Source organism: Schistocerca piceifrons, chromosome 7, assembly GCF_021461385.2.
Source record: "Schistocerca piceifrons isolate TAMUIC-IGC-003096 chromosome 7, iqSchPice1.1, whole genome shotgun sequence".
Taxonomy (NCBI): domain Eukaryota; kingdom Metazoa; phylum Arthropoda; class Insecta; order Orthoptera; family Acrididae; genus Schistocerca; species Schistocerca piceifrons.
The window spans coordinates 52323527-52339267 of record NC_060144.1 but is presented as its reverse complement, the minus strand read 5'-3'; positions in this window follow the sequence as shown (position 1 = coordinate 52339267).

Sequence of the window (15741 nt, the reverse complement as noted above, 5' to 3'; positions counted from 1 at the left end):
GATACTGTATCACAGACACAGTCCCTTTGAATGTTCAAAGATGACACTAAAGCCGCCCAACGATATAAACAACCATGCACGAGCAATGCCTAGTAGACGGAGGGGGCTGACAGCCGATCAGTTCCAGTCATTGCACCAGGAAGGAGGTACACCGCTGGTGATGACTAGTTCAGTCATGGCTGAACGGTCAATACCGCGGTTCAATCACGACGGCATTATTACTTTGTGCCATAAAGGGCTGTCCAGCTGTCTCGGAGTGTTCAGACATGGAGGAGATACAGAGAGACAGGAACTGTCGATTACATACCTCGCTCAGTCCGACCAAGGGCTACTACTAGAGTGGATGACCGCTACCTACGATTTATGGCTCGGAGGAAACCTGACGGCAACGTCACCATGTTGAATAATGCTTTTCGTGCAGCCACAGGAGGTCGTGCTACGGCTCAGACTGTGCGCAATAGGCTGCGTGATGCACAACTTCATTCCCAACGTCCATGGCGAGGTTAGTCTTTGAAACCATGGCACCATGCAGCGCAGTACAGATGGGCTCAACAACATGCCGAATGAAAAGCTCAGGACTCGCATCACTTGCTCTTCATCGATGAGTGTCGCATATGCCTTCAACAAGACAATCGTCGGAGACATGTTTGGAGGCAACTCGGTCAAGCTGAAAGCCTTAGACACACTGCCCAGCGAGTGCAGCAAGATGGAGGCTCCCTGCTGTCTTGGGGTGGCATTATGTGGGGCCGATTTACGCCACTGGTGGTCATGGAAGGCGACGTAACGGCTGTACGACACCTGAATGCCATCCACCGACCGATGGTGCAACCACATCGGCGGCGTATTGGCGAGGCATTAGTCTTCATGGACGACAATTTGCTCCTCCAGCATGAACATCTTGTTAATGACTTCATTTAGGATAACGACGTTGCACGACTAGAGTGGCCAGCATGTTCTCCAGACATGAACCCTATCGAACATGCCTGGGGTAGACTGTAAAGGGCTGTTTATGGATGACGTGACCTGCCAACTACTCTGAGAGATCTACGATGAATCGCCGTTGAGGAGTGGGACAATCTGGACCAACAGGGCCTTGATGAACTTTTGGATAGTGTGCCACGATGAATACAGGCATGTATCAATGCAAGAGCACGGTATGATAGATACCGGTGTGTACAGAAATCTGGACCGCCACCTTTGAAGGTCTCGCTTTATGAAGGTACAACATGCAATGTGTGGTTATCATGAGCAATAAAAAGTGTGGAAATGATGTTTTTGTTGATTCTACTCCTATTTTCTGTACAGGTTCCGGAACTCTCGGAACCGAGGTGATGCAAAACATTTTTCTTGATGTGTGTATGTTATTCTACAATGAGCAGGAACGGAAAGAATGGGAAAAATTACAGGACATTATTGAATTAACTCTGGGGACGAAAAGAACTGGAGATGACACCAACAAACGGCTATAAAGCAAATAATCCCAATTACGACACTTTAAAAATGAGGGAAGAATATATAAGCTACACAAAGGTATTAATACCTTGCTTAAATGTGAATGAATAAATAGTGCTTGCACTTCATGGGTTTGAGATATGAACATTGCTAAAGCGGATATTCCGTATACGGCATTATGCAGAAACAAAAGCTGTGGAGGTGCTCACAAGAAAACGAGTGTGAGAAACGCTTAAGAATATTAACGAAATTTCAGTGAAAGTAGAGACTGACAGAATTACAAAACACATAATTCGCAGAATTCGATTAAGGGAAAATTTGATCCTGTCTTAATGTAACAGTCTGATTTCATACTACACGGACGAGCTGTCTTGTTTACAACCATGTTGCTTGTAGGTGTGTGTGTGAAATCTTATGGGACTTAACTGCTAAGGTCATCAGTCCCAAAGCTTACACAGTACATAACCTAAATTATCCTAAGGACAAACACACACCCATGCCCGAGGGAGGACTCGAAGCTCCGCCGGGACCAGCACCCTAGACCGCTCGGCTAATCGCGCGCGGCCTGGCATGTAGGGGGAAGTCTCTTCGTAGCACCGGAAATCCAGAGAACTGTGTAAGAATGTACTGAGCTATACCTCCCCTTGCAACGTTGAGAATTACTTAACCAACAAATGGTTCAAATGGCTCTGATCACTATGGGACTTACCATCTGAGGTCATCAGTCCCCTAGAACGTAGAACTACTTAAACCTAGCTAACCTAAGGACATCACACGCATACATGTCCAAGGCAGGATTCGAACCTGCGACCGTAGCGGTCGCGAGGTTCCAGATTGAAGCGCCTAGAACCGCCTCGGCCACACCGGCCGGCACTTAAGCAACATGAACAATGTTTGACACACATTAAATGACCAAGCGGAAATCAGGTGACTGGAGTCGGCGCTCACGCGAGGGTCAGCATCTATATTTTAATCAAAACTGTACTGAAAGCCAAAGAAACTGGCACACCTGTCTAATATCGTGTAGGGCCCCCGCGACCACCCAAATGTGCAGCAACACGACGTGGCATGGGCTCGACCAATGTCAGGCGAAGTGTTACAGCGATTTGACACCTTAAATCCTACACGGCTGTCCATAAAACCATAAGAGTACGAGGGGGTGGAGACTTCTGAACAGCACGTTGCAAGGTATCCCAGATATGCTCAATAATGTTCATCTTTCGGGAGTTAGGTGGCCAACGGAAGTGTTTAAACTCAGAACAGTGTTCCTGGAGCCACTCTGTAGCAATTCTGGGTGTGTGGGGAGTCGCATTCTCCTGCTGGAATTGCCGCCCTAGTCCGTCGGAATGAACAGTTGAATGGATGCAGGTGGTCAGACAGGATGCTTACGAACATATCACCTGCGATAACTACTCGTATTAGGGGTCCCATGTCACTTTCACTGAAAACGCCCCACACCATTACAGAGCCTTCACCAGCTTGAACAGTCCCCTGCTGACTTGCAGGGTCCATGGATTCATGACGTTGTCTCCATACCCATGCACTTCCTCCCGCTCGGTACAATTTGAAACGAGACTCTTCCGACTTTGCAACATATTTCCAGTCATCAACAGTCCAAGGCCGGTGTTGAAGAGCCCAGGCGAGGCGGAAAGCTTTGTGTCATGCAGTCACCAAGCCTACACGAGTAGGCCTTCGGCTCCGAAAGCCGTTATCGATTATGTTTCGTTGAATGGTTCGAACGCTGACACTTAATGATGGCCCAGCATTAAAATCTGCAGCAATCTGCGGAAGGGTTGCCTTTCTGTCACGTTGAACGATTCCCTTCAGTTGTTGGTCCCGTTCTTGCAGGATCTTTTTCCGGCTGCAGCGATGTCGGAGCTTTGGTGTTTTACCGGACACCTAATATTCACGGTACACTTTCAAATGGGCATACGGGAAAATCCCCACTTCATCGCTACCTCGGAGATGCTGTGTCCCATCGCTTGTGTGCCGACTATAGCACCACGTTCAAACTCACTTAAATCGTGAAAAGCTGGAGTTCCAACAGCAGTAACAGCTTTAACAACTACGCGAGACACTTGCTGTCTTATACAGGCGTTGCCGACAGCAGTCCAGTATTCCGCCTGTTATATATCTCTTTATTCGAAACCGCATGCCTATAACAGTTTCTTTGTATGTGCTATTTTTGGACAACATGGTTGTGGAGAGAAGCAGCGATTAGTATGATTAATCAATAATTCAAGAACAGTCTTAATCACATTTATTATTGATATATTACCGCCAACAGGTTTCAACCCGACGTAGGGGTCATCTTCTGGGCGTTTACACTGTGAAATTACAGATATCCGTCAGAAAGGCTCTATTATACAACTAAAATTACCTAAATTTAAAATATGTTACCCATTGGTCGACTGCTGGTGGTGTCACTCCTGTCTACATAACGGCAGGAAACTATGCGAGACTAACCCTTCGTATGGGCTTAAATAGCGTACTGAGATCACGTGAATAGACGGCAACACCCCCAGTGGCGATCAACGGCATTTAATACAGTTTGTTATATGTAATTATTAGTCACCTTGGTTTAACATTGACTGAAATGTTTTCTACGTAAATGTAGATTGTAATATAAGACGAGACCACTTTTTGTGTGTCACACATTGATTTACTTTATTTTATGACACATCATGTAATACACTTTGACGAATTTTACGAGATGGCTATGAAACATTTATTATTATTTTAAAATTAACACTATAATTTATCTCTTTTTAAATGGAATGGTTCCGTTTTCTGTTATTTACTGTCACTTAAATTTGTGTTTTAGCTGTTGTATAATAGATCCTTTCTGACGGATATCTATAATTTCACAGTGTAAACTCCCAGAAGATGACCCCTATGTCGGGTTGAAACCGGTTGGCGATATTGTAACAATAATAAATGCGATTAAGACTGTTCTTGAATTATTGGTATGTGCTATTTTGGCTGCCAAATTTCTGTTTTTTTACGCCACGCATTCTGTGATATAGCAGTTTGGTTTGTGTGGCAAGAAAGTGCGAAGCAAGAAAGTGGTGGAATCGACTGCTGTTCTTGTGGTGGGTTAATTCATACACACTCGTCTAACGCCACTCGTACTGGTAATTACTTTTTCCAAAAATCCGTGAATAGTTTGTTAATTAGTGTTTTGCTGGTAGTACATGAAATACACTATCTGATCAAAAGTAAACGGAGACCTCCCATGGCCGGCCGGTGTGGCCGAGCGGTTGTAGGCACTTCAGTCTGGAACCGCGCGACCGATACGGTCGCAGGTTCGAATCCTGCCTCGGGCATGGATGTGTGTGATGTCCTTAGGTTAGTTAGGTTTAAGTTGTTCTAACATCTGAGATGTTAAGTCCAATGGTTCTCAGAGCCATTTGAACCATTTTTAGACCTCCCATGTATGCGGAACTGACGAGATACGTGTCCGAGAGCCGGAGCCCCCAGCACAAAAGAAGGAGAGCATCGTTCCGACAGTAGAGCTGCTATGACAGCAGAACTGGTTGATCAGGAGAGGTCGGTGACTTTGAAAGTGGACCAGTCATTGGAGACCACCTAATAAACAACCGTTCTGAAGCTGCCGACGTCAACTGTGGATGATGTGATTTCCCGTTCGCGTTTCCACTTCACAATCACAGCTAATTTAAGACAAAGCACACCTCATGTGCTGAGAGACAGGGAGCGTTAAGCACTGGGGAGGGTGGCTGTAAAACAACGTATTAAACCAGCGGACGGTGTCATTTGTGAATTACAAAGCTATACTAGGAGTCCAGGTAGCACAGTGGCTGCGTGTAGGCAGTTGAAAAGAATGGGGTACAACGGTAGAGCAGTCGTCATAAGCCTCTCATTTCTGCAGTCAATACAAGTGGTGATGTAAAGGCCGACACCACTGGACAGTGGATGAGTGGAATCAAGTTATTTAGAGTGATGACTCACTCTGCACTGCGTGACAAGCCGATGGAAGTTTCTCGATTAGGCAAGTGCCTAAGAAACGTTATCTGCTATAATTTTCAGTGCCAGTAGTGAAGTACAGAAGAGATGACGTAGCAATCTGGGGGTATTTCTGGTGGTAAGGGTGTGCTCCCTTTGTTGTGCCGACGAGGAACGCTCACTGCGGAAAAATATGAACACATTTTATAGCATTGTGTACTACGTGGAGTAGAGCAACAGTTCGAAGGTGACTGTACGTGTCTGTAGAAATTCTTCCAATCAATACAGGGTTATTACAAATGATTCAAGCGATTTCACAGCTCTACGATAACTTTATTATTTGAGATATTTTCACAATGCTTTGCACACACATACAAAAACTCAAAAAGTTTTTTTAGGCATTCACAAATGTTCGATATGTGCCCCTTTAGTGATTCGGCAGACATCAAGCCGATAATCAAGTTCCTCCCACACTCGGCGCAGCATGTCCCCATCAATGAGTTCGAAAGCATCGTTGACGTGAGCTCGCAGTTCTGGCACGTTTCTTGGTAGAGGAGGTTTAAACACTGAATCTTTCACATAACCCCACAGAAAGAAATCGCATGGGGTTAAGTCGGGAGAGCGTGGAGGCCATGACATGAATTGTTGATCATGATCTCCACCACGACCGATCCATCGGTTTTCCAATCTCCTGTTTAAGAAATGCTTCTGCTTTAGCCTTTTCCGTAAGATTTTCCAAACCGTCGGCTGTGGTACGTTTAGCTCCCTGCTTGCTTTATTCGTCGACTTCCGCGGGCTACTGCTTGCTTTATTCGTCGACTTCCGCGGGCTACGCATGAAACTTGCCCGCACGCGTTCAACCGTTTCTTCGCTCACTGCAGGCCGACCCGTTGATTTCCCCTTACAGAGGCATCCAGAAGCTTTAAACTGCGCATACCATCGCCGAATGGAGTTAGCAGTTGGTGGATCTTTGTAGAACTTCGTCCTGAAGTGTCGTTGCACTGTTATGACTGACTGATGTGAGTGCATTTCAAGCACGACATACGCTTTCTCGGCTCCTGTCGCCATTTTGTCTCACTGCGCTCTCGAGCGCTCTGGCAGCAGAAACCTGAAGTGCGGCTTCAGCCGAACAAAACTTTATGAGATTTTCTACGTATCTGTAGTGTGTCGTGACCATATGTCAATGAAGGGAGCTACAGTGAATTTATGAAATCGCTTCAACCATTTGTAATAACCCTGTATGTGGCATACAGCAAATCAGTGCTTAACAGTATTGGTTAAAAACAGTCTTGGTTGCAATGTTAGTTTTTTTTCAAGTACCCGTTTCGCCTTATTTAGACATCTTCAGGTTGATCTTAATTTGATATGTTTTAGAACGATCCTTTAGACAGATTAAGATCAACCTGAAGATGACTAAATAAGGCGAAACAAGTAGTTGAAAAAAACTAAAATTGCAACCAAGACTGTTTTTAACCAATATTGTATGTGTCAGTACAACAGTGGACCCTGTAATAAAGCAGCATCTCTGACGCACGGCTTGGGAACAATAACATTCCAGACATCAGCGTTCGGCGTTACCACCTTCTCTGGTTTCGGCTCTTGAGGAAGAATGGACTGCCATCCCTGTCACTTGTCTACAAAAATATTTTCTCCCTGTCCTTTACAAAAATAATCAGTTCCAGCCAAACTGAGGTGAAGAACAAGAATATGACAGCACAAATTTTCTGTTCGTTCTTGATTCAAAGTTATACGAAGGCATTAAAAACAAGTTAAATACAAGAAATACACTTTATTATATACATCTGAAATAGCGACTGACATACTACTTTTCCACATAGTCAGCAAATACATTAAGGCACTTATTATCATTGCGGTGGACAAGCTTTGAAAGACGTTCTTCGCAAAATTCTGCCGCCTGAGACGTCAGCCAGTGAGGCACGCCCCCCTTGAGTTCCGTGTCGTCATCAAAGCGCTGCGTTGCAAGCAGTTCTTCTTCTTTGGAAATATGTGGAAGTCGCTTGGTGCAAGGTCGGGGCTGTAGGGCAGATGAGGGAATATTTCCCATTTGAATGAATTAAGAAGTTCTTTATTGCGGTTTGCCGTGTGAGGTCAGGCATTGTCGTGCAACAACAAAATTTTGAACGTGAGCTATCCTCATCGTTTGTTCTGAACTGCTCTTCTAAGGCTGTGCAAAGTTTGACAGTACTGGGCGTAATTTATGGTTACTCCACGTTCGAGAAAATCAATAAGAAGCACATCTTGCCTATCCCAGAACACTGCCGCCATCAACTTCCCTGCTGACAAGGTTTGCAAACATTTTCTTGGTTTTTGGGGAGACTTTGTGTGCCCCCATCCCATGGACTGTAATTTTGTCTCGCAATTGAAGTGTTTCACCCAAGTCTCCTCACCGGCTACGATTCGGTCCAGTAATGGATCACCATGTTTGTGGCAGGTCTCCACAAATGGTTTAAATGGCTCTGAACACTATGGGACTTAACTTCTGAGGTCATCAGTCCCCTAGAATTTAGAACTATTTAAACCTAACTAACCTAAGGACATCACACACATCCATGCCCAGGGCAGGATTCGAACCTGCGACCGTAGCGGTCGTGCGGTTCCAGACAGTAGCGCCTAGAACCACTCGGCCTCTCCGGCCGGCCGTAGGCCTCCAGAAATGTCAACGTTGCCCCAAATTGCTGTTCTTTATGGTTCTCTGTAAGCATATTGGGCACCCATCATGCACAAAATTTGTGGTAGCCTAGCTCTTCAGCGACAATTTCAAACAACAAAGTCCGTGATGTGCGAACATTACGGAAGGCGAACTACTCGCTGTTGAAATGTCGTTGCACGTATTGCCAAATGCATTGAGGTTGACGGACATCATTTTGAGCATTTATTGCATTAATGTGGTATTTACAGGTTATCACGCTGTAACAACATGCGTTCTCAGAAATGATAAGTTCACAAAGGTACATGTATCACAATGGAACGACCGAAATAAAATGTTCAAACGTACCTACGTTCTCTATTTTAATTTAAAAAAACCTACCTGTTACCAACTGTTCGTCTAAAATTTGGAACCATATGTTTGTGACCATTACAGCGGCATTTATCGCAAAGCGAAAAAAGTGATCCAACTTAAAACATTCATATTTCTTTACGTACTACTATATGTAATAAAAATGGGGGTTCCTATTTTAAAAAAGGGCAGTTGATATCCGTTTGACCTATGGCAGCGCCATCTAGCGGACCAACCATAGCGCCATCTGGTTTCCCCCTTCAAGCTAGACGAGTTTCATTCTTTGTAGTTTTTTCGTTTGATGCTTATTTCATCAGATATTTGCCCCGGTCACTATCAATGGACCACCCTGTATAACTTTCTTCCTTTCTCCTTTTACCTATTTAATTACTCACTTGAGCGTTTCTGCTTTTCTTTATGTTTGTAATCTACTTTTCGAGTATCTCTCGTGACATTCCAACAATTGTTTGCGAGCATAGATGAACTTCGCTTGCCCTGATTCCTTCTTTCCATTGCTGAAACGTCTCGATAGGATCGCTCTCCGTCGCAATTGCTTGGAAAGAAATCGAGATGTGAGTACAAAAAATTAATCTTCGGTAACATATTGCAGTCTTTATGTGGCATATTTTAATTTTCTCTAATTTCCAAAGAAATTGTGAACAACATTTTGAAGACTTCCCAAGCTGCTTTCCCTTTATCTTCAGTGATCTTATTAAATTTTCCCTCCTTAAACAGTTCATCAGTTTGCGGTCAAAAGACGATTCCCTCTTTCGTCTTAGCATCACTGTGATGTGGGCATCTTGTCTTTAATGATGGTGATGATGATGATGGGTTTGTGGGGTGCTCATCAGTTCCCATACAAAGTCCCAATTTTTACACAGTCCAATATAGCCCCTGTCACGAACGATGATGATGACTACAAAAACACCCAGTCCCCGAGCAGAGAACATCACCAACCTGACCGCGAATCGAACTTGGGATCCCCTGATCCAGAGGCAGCAACGCTAGCCACCTTTTTATTCATCTCATTTTGTTCGTTTTTGTTCGTTGCATCTGCTCGCGGTGGACGTCGCAAGACACTCGTTTCAGTTTGTCGTTGATCCATTAAGTCAGTGTTTTTTATTCCACAGGGCAGCTAACCCTCTGACCGAACACGCTGAGTTAGCGTGCCGGCTTATTTACTTCTTTACTGAATTCAGGAAGTCATGACATCAGAAACTATTGTGGTTAACCAAATCATGCAATAAATTGCTGAGAACCATAAAGGTTGCAGCATTAATTTTCTTTATTACTTGATGACTAGTTTCCAGTCTACACTCATTGTCAAATCACACTAAAAACCAGACACCAAGTAGTAAGCACTTTGCACAATACAGAACAATGACACAGTACAAAAATAAGTGACAAGTCATAACAATTGCTGCCTATCAATAAACTGTGCAGTAACATCTTTTATGACAGCCACGTGAGTGTTCACTGTAGTTACACCCATCTTTAGTATAAAACATAGAGGCTGAAATTCATTCCGCTGAAAGAGAGACCAAAGTGTAGATGTAAGATGGAGGGAACTTATTAGAACTGAGCTGTCTAGGAGAAACTTTATTTTACACATTTTTTTTCTATTTTTTCAACTTTTTGTAAGTGTTCACCGCACATGTGGTAAAAAGCATACCAAAATATGTATTTCAAATACAAAGTCTTTGCAAGGAGATATTTAAGTTACAATTTGTAACGGAAGCAAAAAGGCGTCTATACGTCATCATGCCAGCGCATACTTGGCAAATCAATGAAACAAATTTTGAAGGAACCCACAAAGCTAGTAATACAAAAATAAATTCTTAGAACACCAACAAAGAGAATCATTGACAAATACAGAAGACAACTCAGTATGACAGGGTAAGATAGGAAAGTCCAGCATGAATAAAACCACAGTCAGGTATAAAATCACTACATAAAAACCATACATAAAATAGTGGTAAAATCTCACAGTCAAGTGTAAATCATTACATAAAATCAATCAAAAAAGGCAACTTACTACAAGACGGCAAGAGAAAATTCCCAACATGAGTAAAACCACACAGTCAGCTATAAAACAATTTTACCAAAACCAAACATAATATAGTCATAAAATCACACAGGCCAGTACAAAAATCATTACGCAGAATCGCATACAAAATAGAAGTACATCTGCGTTTAAAATAAGAACACAGCTATATACTCGCAAAAAGGAGCATATATTAACAAACATAGTAAATTATCGTACGTAAACGAAAGGTTTTTTTTTTTTCAGAATGTGGAACTCCAGTCTTTTACATCTCAAAAAATGAGTATAGAGCACAAATCAATAATAAAACTATAAATATTAACGTAAGAATGTATTTATACCAGAACTGTAAAACAGTGCTTCAGTCTTAAAAGATATCTTCATGGGTATAAAAACTGAGGTCTTCAAATGTTGTAAAACGAAGTTCCTTTATAATATTGACCACGACCTCAAAATACACCACTCTGACTTTACTTATATAGATCAGAAAAAAATTGATGCTTTTCTTCTGTGGCAAGCCTAGTACAGACATGTAAATTACGACAACCAACCAAATTAATGGACCACAGGAATGCATGTCTATCATACTTAGGAACCCTTTGAACATTAGCACTGGAAACTGGAACACTAACCCGACTTGTCTTAATATACCGGATAGCTGGATGTACGGAAAGTGGGGAACGAGGTGGAAATGGGGAGGAGAACATGGAAGATGGAAGAGAAGGAGACTCGCGTTTAAAGTCGAGGTTATGGAACTACTAAAAGCTACAGAAAGTAACCAATGAATTGGTCCGCAGGAGCACAGAATAAAACACATATAATTATGTTAACTTAATCGGCCAATAAGCAATATACCCTAAAACTATGACAATTTTAAGAGTAACCAGATCCATGTAACTCATCTCTAAAAAACGCAAAGAATTTTTAAAAACGAAGTTAACTCTACTCGTTTAGCATTTTAAGAGGATCGTTTAGTCTGTTTTTTAAAGAAAATCTCCAGTTTTTCTAGTAAGTCAAGTTGCAACCCGTTAGATACGCAATGTACAATTTCCATTGACTCCTCGATATCTCCTACCACACGACCAGCATCTCTCAACTGTTGGCCAAATGCTTTTCGTGTCTGCCAACATATAATTTTGGTACACATTCCAGTGACAACCGAAGCTTTGTACCCATATGCAAGAGCTACTTGTTTCAGTATCCCTAATTCTTTATCAACATTATCGCTGCTAAGAGACCGCGTAATTAGCCGTGTGATCGTTGAATGAAAAGACATATAATGTTATGTTGAACTGAGGGGCTGGAATCTACTCCGATGATGTCAGATTGTGTTGGCGTCTGAGAAACGGAGAAAATAAAGTCATCATGCCTCATTTTTAAGCACACCAAGGAAATTTATTATTCTGCATGTTGAAAACATTTATAGCTTCAAATTCATCTAGGTCACCTTTGACAATGGAAAAAGTATTGTCAACTTACCATCTGAAAAACTCGATTATATCCATTATTGCAAGATGTGTAAAGGTGGTAATAACATGTTATGGTGGGAAACTAAGTGAGTGTATTGAGTATTATTTTCCCTAGGCTGCAATATTTTCTTTTCGCGCCAGAGTTTTCGTATGTAGTGTGATTTCCTGTCGCGACTGTCCCACTCGTAAAGGAAACAGCAAGACTTTATGTATCCTAACCGTGTGTTGAGTATGACAGCTGTACCCTTCGGATCACCACACATGTGCCATTGATGGCCTTATTAAAATAATTTTTCATCAAGCAATTTTATGTTTCCATAGAACTCCATATGTACAGCGCGACCCACAGGAAGAGACGCAGTGCGCTCCCATTGTAAAGCAAAACAGTTTCGAAGCTTAACGAAGGGGAGTAAACGAAAAGTCTCCAGTATTCTGGATTATGCTCCATTCTCAAAGATGATATTAAAACATTTATATCAACGCACGGAACAAGGTTGTTTTCCATTTCAAAGAGCGGCCTTAAGTCTCTTCCTCGAGTCCGTATACAGACATTTTCACTTTTTTTCCCCGGGAGATTCCACTACTGAAGCCTGGAGTCAAGAAGTTCGGCCGGGATTTTTTTGGCAACTCCAGGTCACGGATTTAATCGTTACGTTCTCTTTGAAAAATATACGTGGCCTACTGGGTGATATCGATTCCAATGTGTAACGTGGATCTTGCTTTAGAGACTCAGGCTGTCGTTTGCCTTCACCCTCCACGTCTTCATCTGATTCCAGCATATAATATTCTAGAGCGACAGAAAGAGGCAGACGTTCTCTATGCGTGTACTGGTCGTGTAGCAGGTGACAAACATTTGGATGTATGATGGTCTGCTTTGCATTCCTCGACACTCCATCTTTAAGGAGAAGCACCATATGAAATTAAATTTGAAGGTATCCGCCACGTCATGTGAATTACGAATGACACTGACTTTACTGCACATGAATCACAACAAATATTTTGTGCTCAAGGTTTATTCTCATGTATTTTTCAGTCGAAGAAATAGTAATATGCTGTTTTTAACACAATCACTTCTCGTTTCTGAGAAGCAAAAGTCTCGTCACCACGCAACGCATTTGCTTGGCACCTTCGTGTTGAACTGTTCTGAAATGAAAACAAAATAAAGTTGCTAACGAGAATTGAGATTATGAGTACACTGACGGAAGAAAACACTAAGAAGGAATTGTGTGGCGCAAACGAGAGATGGTGAGCATGTTTCTGCATCTGAAAGATGATGTCTGTTCAAATTTCTCGCCAGTTGCATGAGAGTCCCGCTACTAGCGCCACTATGAGGATGAAAAACAGGTTTAATACACGGTGTAAGGGTCGTGAGCTTTACTTACCTTTGAGGTTGGACGTAGTGAGTTGATGTTAGTCAAGAATGCCTTTAAGGCGACAAAGACGGTATTATCAACACCTTACTACGAGAAACTTGATGTTCCTTCTGTGATACGGCAGGAAGACTTGGCAAGAATGTAGCCACTGTGGCGTTCGCTGTGTTATTCAGTGGTTTGGTATTTAACTAATTTGTAAATGAAAATAATAATCTTATTGCATTACATTGAGTAATTACTAAATAATTTTTTCTCCCGGCTAAAGATTTCGTCAAGTTGCTAAAGAAACCCAAGTTAACGTTGTGTTAAAGTGTTGTCTGTAAGTTGTGCAAGAGTCAATAAATCACAGTTCATACAACAGATTCTATACAACTATTGATTATGATGGAAACAGTTATCTTCAGAAAAATGATCATTAAAACCACCAAATATCAGCCGAGCAACAACACTGACGTATGTCAGCTGAAACAATATTCTTCGCAATTCGTGCGTAATTAATTTCGGCTCCATACATCAGCAAGAAAAAGTTTGTTATATGGATCGTACTATAAGCATTGTTTTTAAAGAACCAATTTGATTCGACCTATTTTCATTAAAATGAGTTCGGGACCACCGGTGCACAGTTATTTTTACACATTTTTATTACCTTCGGCATTTATGTCTGCAGAGTTGCGTAATTTGAATTTGCCGCTGAGATAATTGTTAAGATGGCGGCAGACAATTCGTAGAGACTTTCTATTGTTAGATCAACATTCCTTTTAATAGAATAAGTATTTGAAATGCTTATTATACTTTACTTTCACATTGTGCACTATTTAGACTAATTTTCGTCAAGCAAACCTTTGATTTTTTCCTAAGAAACACAGATAAAAACGCGATACAAATCGCTATCATCAATGGCTGCGCTCCTTGCAGCAGAAAGAAGTAATTAACACAGATAATGCTTATTGAGAGAGGAATTAAAGTTACAAATAATTATTCACTCATATTTATAATAATAATGAACTCTATTCTCAAGTAATAATTAACAAATAATTACAATTTCTTAACAGACCTCAGTGTGATATGCGTCTTGGGTCCGCAACCTACAAAAGCCAACCAGCAAAAGGTAACAACAAAGGAAGACAAACGCAGATCATAAAAGGAATTTACAATTATCATTGTCTTTGTGTGATACACATCGATATATCCTATTACTTCATAAAATATTATATAAATAATTAATATTTAACATCGTTTTCAGTGTTTTTTCATATGTCCGATAGATAATGTTTATAACTGTTAGAGCCATAATTTCCTTTCGTCGCGCTGTAGCTAAAATTTATCTCGTGGATGTTGTTACACCATTGCAGAAGATTGCTGGCAGCGGTGGTCACGAGAATGTACAGTCGCAAGAAGACTGTGTCCCGGACAGCCACGTGGTAATACCGAGAGCGAAGGCCATCATGTTCGATGTATGGCATTGTGCTGCACCTGCAGCAGCAGTTTGAGCAGCAACTGGCACCACAGTGACATAACGAACTGTTACAAACTGGTTACTTCAAGGACAGCTCAGAGCCAGACGACCTGTAGAGTATATTCCTCTGAAGCCAAGCCACGGCCATTTGTGGCTTTTTTCGTGTCAAGTGAGACCAGGCTGGAGGGCAGGGTGGAGGTCTGTCGTGTTTTCTGATGAAATTTGGTTCTGCCTCTTTGCCAGTGACGGCTTTCTGTCGGTTGGAAGGGGACCAGTTGAGGGCCTGCAACCAACATGTATGTGTGCTAGACATACTGGTGGACCTGGTTATCCCACACACCCTGACTGCAAATTTGTACGTCGGTCTGATGATTCGATCTTTCATTCTGGCATTCCTGAGTAGCGTTCCAGGGTGCGTTTTCTCCCACATACCGCTATTGTAACCCAACCTGCTCTAAGAGTGTCGACATCTTGCTTTGGCCTACTAGATCACCAGATCCGTCTCATCGAACGAGAACTCCGTCATCCGTAATCTGCATTAACAGTTCAAGTATTGCCCGACCAAGCGTAAGAGGGTTGGACCTCCATCTCATAAACAGACATTCTGAACTGTAAAAGACGATGCGTGGACATTTTCAGGCTTGCAATCAAAATTCTGGTGCTTATACCGGTTATTAATGCACCAGCACTTCACATTTGCAAAATGGCTCTGAGCACTATGGGACTTAACTTCTGAGGTCATCAGTCCCCTAGAACTTAGAACTACTTAAACCTAACTAACCTAATGACGTCACACACATCCATGACCGAGGCAGGATTCGAACCTGCGACCGTAGCGGTCGCGCGGTTCCCGAATGCAGCGCCTAGAACCGCTCGGCTACAACGACCGGCTCACATTTGCATTGGCTAATCTCGCGCTTACATTACCCTGTGGTCTTGCAATGTTAATCATTTGTACTACCGAA